The 7,070-nt window shown below is 36.8% G+C and overlaps 1 non-coding gene across 1 annotated transcript; it reads right to left on the bottom strand.

Annotated features, from left to right (window-relative positions):
• Positions 1–1,191: 1,191 nt before the first annotated feature.
• On the bottom strand, positions 1,192–1,263 carry TRNAC-ACA (transfer RNA cysteine (anticodon ACA)). The gene has a single exon. It is a non-coding gene; the product is annotated as a tRNA-Cys (tRNA).
• Between the last annotated feature and the right edge of the window lie 5,807 nt (positions 1,264–7,070).

Here is a 7,070-nt window from a genome sequence, read left to right as displayed (position 1 = left end):
AGCAAAAGATATTAAGAAGAGGTGGCAAGAATACACAGAAGAACTATACTAAAAAGATCTTCATGACCCAGATAACCACGATGATATGATCACTCACCTAGAGCCAGACATCCTGGAATGTGAAGTCAAGTGGGACTTAGGAAGGATCACAATGAACAAAGCTAGTGGACATGATAGAATTCCAGGTGAGCTATTTCAAATCCTAAACAATGATGCTGTGAAAGTGCTACACTCAATATGCCAGCAAATTTGGAAAACTCAGCAGTGGCTGCAAGACTGGAAAAGGTCAGTTTTCATTCCAACCCCAAAGAATGCTCAAACACAATTGCACTCATCTCACACGCTAGTAAAGTAATGCTCAAAATTCTCCAAGCCAGGCTTCAACATTACATGAACTGTGAACTTTTAGATGTTCAAGCTGGTTTTAGAAAAGGCAGAGGAACCAGAGATCAAATTGCCAACATCCGTTGGATCATTGAAAAAGCAAGAGAGTTCTAGAAAAACATCTACTTCTGCTTTATTGACTATGCCAAAGCCTTTGACTGTGTGGATCACAAGAAACTCTGGAAAATTCTGAAAGAGATGAGAATACCAGACCACCTTACCTGCCTCCTGAGAATCTGTATGCAGGTCAAGAAGCTACAGTTAGAACTGGACATGGAACAACAGACTGGTTCCAAATTGGGAAAGCAGTATGTCAAGGCTGTATATTGTCACTCTGCTTATTTTTTTTCCTTTTTTTGGTAATATTTTTTATTGAAGGATAATTGCTCTACAGAATTTTGTTGTTTTCTGTCAAACCTCAACATAAATCAGCCATAGGTATGCACATATCCCCTCCCTTTTGAACCTCCCTTCCATCACCCTCCTCATCCCACCCCCTCTAGGTTGATACAGAGCCCCTGTTTGAGTTTCCTGAGCCATACAGCAAATTCCCATTGGCTATCTATTTTCAATATGGTAATGTAAGTTTCCATTTAACTCTTTCCATACATCACACAGTCTCCTCCCCTCTCCCCATGTCCATAATTCTATTCTCTATGTCTGTTTCTCCATTAAGTGAAGTGAAGTTGCTTAGTTGTGACCGACTCTTTGCAACCCCATGGACTGAAGCCTATCAGGCTCCTCGGTCCATGGGATTTTCTAGGCAAGAATACTGGAGTGGGTTGCCATTTCCTTCTCCAGGGGATCTTTCCAACCCAGGGATCAAACCTGGGTCTCCTGCATTGTAGGCAGACGCTTTACCATCTGAGCTACCAGGAAAGCCCATTTCTGCATTGCTGCCCTGTAAATAAATTCTTTAGCCCCAGTTTTCTAGATCCCATATATGTGTGTTACAATACAATATCTATCTATCTTTTTCTGACTCACTTCACTCTGTATAATAGGTTCTAGGTTCATCCACCTCATCAGAGCTAACTCATATGTGTTCCTTTTTATGGCTGAGTAATATTCCATTGTGTATATGTACCACAACTTCTTTACCCATTCATCTGTCGATGGATATCTAGGTTGCTTCCATGTTCTAGCTATTGTAAATAGTGCTGCAATGACCAATGGGATACATGTGCCTTTTTCAGTTTTGGTTTCCTCAGAGTATATGCCTAGGAGTGGGATTTCTGGGTCGTATGGTGGTTTTATTCCTAGTTTTTTAAGGAATCTCCATACCATCTTCCATAGTGGCTATATCAATTTACATTCCCACCAACAGTGCAAGAGTGTTTCCTTTTCTCCACACCCTCTCCAGCATTTATTGTTTGTAGACTTTTTGATGATGGCCATTCTGACAGATGTGAAGTGATATCTCATTGTAGCTTTGATTTGCATTTCTCTAATAATGAGCAATGTTGAGTATTTTTTCATGTGTTTGTCAGCCATCTCTATGTCCTCTTTGGAGAAATGCCTGTTTAGATATTTTCTCCACTTTTTGACTGGGTTGTTTGTTTTTCTGGCATTGAGTTGTATGGGCTGCTTGTATATTTTGGAAATTAATCCTTTGTCAGTTGTTTCATTTGCTATTATTTTCTCCCATTCTGAGGGTCATCTTTTCACCTTGATTATAGTTTCCTTTGCTGTGCAAAAAAAGCTTTTAAGTTTAATCAGGTCCTACTTGTTTACTCTTGTTTTTATTTCCATTACTCTAGGAGGTGGGTCATAGAGGATCTTGCTTTGATTTATGTCATCGAGTGTTCTGCCTATGTTTTCCTCTAAGAGTTTTATAGTTTCTAGTCTTACATTTAGGTCTTTAATCCATTTTGAGTTTATCTTTGTGTATGGTGTTAGGAAGCATTCTAATTTCATACTTTTACATGTAGCCCAGCACCACTTATTGAAGAGGCTGTCTTCTCCCCATTGTATATTCTTGCCTCCTTTGTCAAAAATAAGGTACCTATAGGTGCATGGGTTTATTTCTGGGCTTTCTATCTTGTTCCATTGGTCTATATTTCTGTTTTTGTGCCAGTACCATATTGTCTCGATGACTGTAGCTTTATAGTATAACCTGAAGTCAGGAAGGTTGATTCCTCTAGCTCCATTCTTCTTTCTCAAGACTGCTTGGCTATTGGGGGTCTTTTGTCTTTCCATATGAACTGTGAAATTTTTTGTTCTAGTTCTGTGAAAAATGCCATTAATAATTTGATAAGGTCACACTAAATCTGTAGATTGCATTTGGTAGTATAGTCATTTTCACAATATTGATTCTTCCTACCCAGGAACATGGAATATCCCTCCATTGTTTATGTCATCTTTGATTTCTTTCACCAGTGTCTTATAATTTTCTGTGTACCATTCTTTTGTCTCCTTAGGTATGTTTATTCCTAGATATTTAATTCTTTTTGTTGCAATGGTGAATGGGATTGATTCCTTAATTTCTCTTTCTGACTTTTCATTGTTAGTATATAGAAATACAAGTGATTTCTGTGTATTGATTTTGTATCCTGCAACTTTGTTGAATTCACTGATTAGCTTTAGTAATTTTCTGATACTGTCTTTAAGGATTTCTATGTACAGTATTATGTCATCTGCAAACAGTGAGAGCTTTATTTCTTCTTTTCTGATCTGGATTTCTTTTATTTCTTTTTCTTCTCTGATTGCTGCAGCTAGGACTTCAACTATATTGAATAATATTGGTGAAAGTGGATACCCTTGTCTTATTCCTGACCTTATGGGAAATGCTTTTAGTTTTTCACCATTAAGAATAATGTTTGCTGTAGGCTTATCATATATGACCTTTACTATGTTGAGGAAGGTACCTTCCATGTCTATTTTTTGAAGAGTTTTAATCATAAATGAGTGCTGAATTTTGTCAAAGGCTTTTTCTGCATCTATTGAGATGATCATATAGTTTTTAATCTTTCAGTTTGTTAATATGGTGCATCACATTGATTGATTTGCATATATTGAAGAATCCTTGCATTCCTGGAATAAACCCAACTTGATCATGGTGTATGAGCTTTCTGATGTGCTGCTGAATTCTGTTAGCTAGAATTTTGTTGAGAATTTTTGCATCTATGTTCATCAGCGATATTGGTCTGTAGTCTTCTTTTTCTGTGTTGTCTTTGTCTGGTTTTGGTATCAGGGTGATGGTGGCCTCATAGAATGAATTTAGGAGTGTTCCTTCCTGGGCAAGAACATACAATGGAGAAAAGAAAATCTCTTTAACAAGTGGTGCTGGGAAAACTGGTCCACCACTTGTGAAAGAATGAAACTAGAACACTTTTTAACACCATACACAAAAATAAACCAAAATGGATTAAAGATCTAAATGTAAGGCCAGAATCTATAAAACTCCTAGAGGAAAACATAGGCAAAACACTCTGATGTAAATCATAGCAGGATCCTCTATGACCCAGCTCCCAAAGTAATGGAAATAAAAGCAAAAATAAACAAATGTGACCTAATTAAACTCAAAAGCTTTTGCACAACGAAGGAAACTATAAGCAAGGTGAAAAGATGACCCACAGAATGGGAGAAAATAATAGCAAATGAAGCAACTGACAAACAATTAATCTCAAAAATATACAAGCAGCTCCTGCAGCTCAATTCCTGAAAAATAAGCGACACAATTTCAGAGAAATGCAAATACTAAGCAGGTGAAACCACAGGAATGGGTCAGAAATAATAAAATGAAGCAACTGACCCAGCAACTCAATCTCAAAATAAGCAACCTAGAGTCCATCTGTGCCAGCTCAAGCATATAAATGCACAGATATAAAGAAAGAGAATCCAAAGAACTACAGACATTTCAACAATGACTGATGAACATAAAGTGATGGCTAACAAACACCTAGATGCAATCAATTTTCAAAACCTCTTATTCTGCATTTCTCATTCCAGTCGAATGATTTTCTGCCATTCAGTCAAAATCTGGCTGATTCATGTTTCTACAAACTCCATGCATTCTGTCCTCATACATCCCCATCCCCATTTCCCAAATCATGCCACTCTCATGGGGAATGTGTAGGTGATGACCCAGGGATGATGGGGGGCGGGGGGGTTGGGGTGTCAATGGGTGTACATGTTGTAAAGTGTAAAAATAAAAGTAAAAATGTAATATGCTGATTGTGCAGAGAAAGGAGGGGAATGGCCTAGCACACTACACAGTGTTCTATAAAAATAATGCACATAGAACTGCCATATGACCCAGCAATCCCACTGCTGGGCATACACACCAAGGAAACCAGAATTGAAAGAGACATGTGTACCCCAATATTCATCACAGCACTGTTTACAATAGCCAGGACATGGAAGCAACCTAGATGTCCATCAGCAGATGAATGAATAAGAAAGCTGTGGTACATATACACAATGGAATATTACTCATCCATTAAAAAGAATGCATTTGAATCAGTTCTAATGAGGTGGATGAAACTGGAGCCTATTATACAGAGCGAAGTCAGAAAGAAAAACACCAATACAGTATATTAAAGCATATAAATGGAATTTAGAAAGATGGTAATGATGACCCTACATGTGAGACAGCAAAAGAGACACAGATATAAAGAACAGACTTTTGGACTCTATGGGAGAAGGCAACTGTGGGCTGATTTGAGAGAATAGCATTGAATCATGTATATTACCATATGTGAAATAGATCCCCAGTCCAGGTTAGATGCATGAGACAGGGTGCTCAGGGCTGGTGCACTGGGATGACCCTGAGGGATGGGATGGGGAGGGAGGTGGGAGGGGGGTTCAGGATGGGGAACACATGTACACCCATGACTGATTCATGTCAATGTATGGCAAAAACCACCTGAACATTGTAAAGTAATTAGCCTCCAAATAAAATTTTTTAAAAAAGAAGTGTTCCTTCCTCTGCAATTTTTTGAAAGAGTTTTAGAAGAATAAGCGTTAGCTCTTCTCTAAATGTTTGATGGAATTCTTGTGTGAAGCCATCTGGTCCTAGGCTTTTGTCTTTTGGGAGATTTTTTATTACAGCTTCAATTTTAGTGCTTGTAATTGGGTTGTTCATAATTTCTATTTCTTTCTGGTTCAGTCTTGGAAGATTGAACTTTTCTAAGAATCTGTCCATTTATTCCAGGTTATCCATTTTCTTGCCATATAGTTGTTCATAATAGTCTCTTATAATCCATTGTATTTCTTCATTGTCTGTTGCAACCTCTCCTTTTTCATTTCTAATTTTGTTGATTTGATTCTTCCTTCTTTTTTTCTTAATGAGTTTGGCTAAAGGTTTGTCAATTGTGTTTATCTTCTCAAAGAACCAGCTTGTTGTTTTATTAATCTTTATCATTGTTTCTTTCATTTATTTTTCATTTATTTCTGCTCAGACCTTTATGATTTCTTTCCTTCTACTATTTTTTTTAATTCTTCTTTTTCCAGTTGTTTTAGGCATAAAGTTAGGTTGTCTATTTGATGTTTTTCTTGTTTCTCGAGGTAAGATTGTATTGCTATAAATTTCCCTCTTAGAACTGTTTTTGCTGCATCCCATAGGTTTTGAGTTGTAGTGTTTTCATTGTCGTTTCTATAATTTTTTAAATTTCCCTTCTGATTTATTTAGTAACCTGTTGGTTATTTAGAAATGTGTTGTTTAATCTCCATGTGTTCGTGTTTCTTACAGTTTTTTTCTTGTAATTGATGTCTAGTCTCATAGTGTTGTGGTCAGAGAAGATGCTTGATATGATTTCAACTTTCTTAAATTTACTGAAGTTTGATTTGTGACCCAAGATGTGGTCTATCCTGGAGAATGTTCCATGTGCACTTGAGAAGGTATATTCTTCTGCAATTTGATAGAATGTCCCAAAGATATCAATGAGATCCATCTCATCTAATGTATCATGTAAGACTTGTGTTTCCTTATTAATTTTCTGTTTTGATGATCTGTCCATTGGTGTGAGTGGGCTGTTAAAGTCTCCTACTATTATTGTGTTACTGTCAATTTCTCCTTTTATGTCTGTTAGTGTTTGTCTTATGTGTTGAGGTGCTCCTATGTTGGGTGCATAGATATTTATAATTGTTATATCTTTCTCTAGGATTGACCCCTTGATGATTGTGTAATATCCTTCCTTATCTCTTGTAATCTTCTTTATTTTAAGGTCTATTTTGTCTGACATACGGACTGCTACTCCAGCTTTCTTTTGCTTTCCATTTGCATGGAATATGTTTATCCATCCTCTCACTTTCAGACTATATGTGTCTTTAGGTCTGAAGTGGTTTTCTTGTAGACAACATATATATGGGGCTTGTTTTTGCATCCATTTTGCCAATCTGTGTCTTTGGGTTGGAGCATTTAATCCATTTACATTTACAGTAATTATTGATATATATGTTCCCATAGCCATTTTCTTAATTGTTTGTAGTGATTTTGTAGCTCTTTCATCTTCTCCTGTATTTCTTGACTATATAAGTCCCTTTAACATTTATTGTAAAGCTGGTTTGGTGATACTGAATTCTCTTACCTTTTGCTTGTCTGAAAATCTTTTTATTTCTCCATTAATTTTGAATGACATCCTTGCTGGGTATAGTAATCTTGGTTGTACATTTTTCCCTTTCACTACTTTAAATATATCCTGCCATTCCCTTCTGGCCTGTAGAGTTTCTGCTGAAAGATCAGC

Source organism: Ovis aries, chromosome X (genome assembly GCF_016772045.2).
Source record: "Ovis aries strain OAR_USU_Benz2616 breed Rambouillet chromosome X, ARS-UI_Ramb_v3.0, whole genome shotgun sequence".
In the NCBI taxonomy this organism is placed as follows: domain Eukaryota; kingdom Metazoa; phylum Chordata; class Mammalia; order Artiodactyla; family Bovidae; genus Ovis; species Ovis aries.
This window is presented reverse-complemented; position numbering and strand designations above follow the sequence as displayed.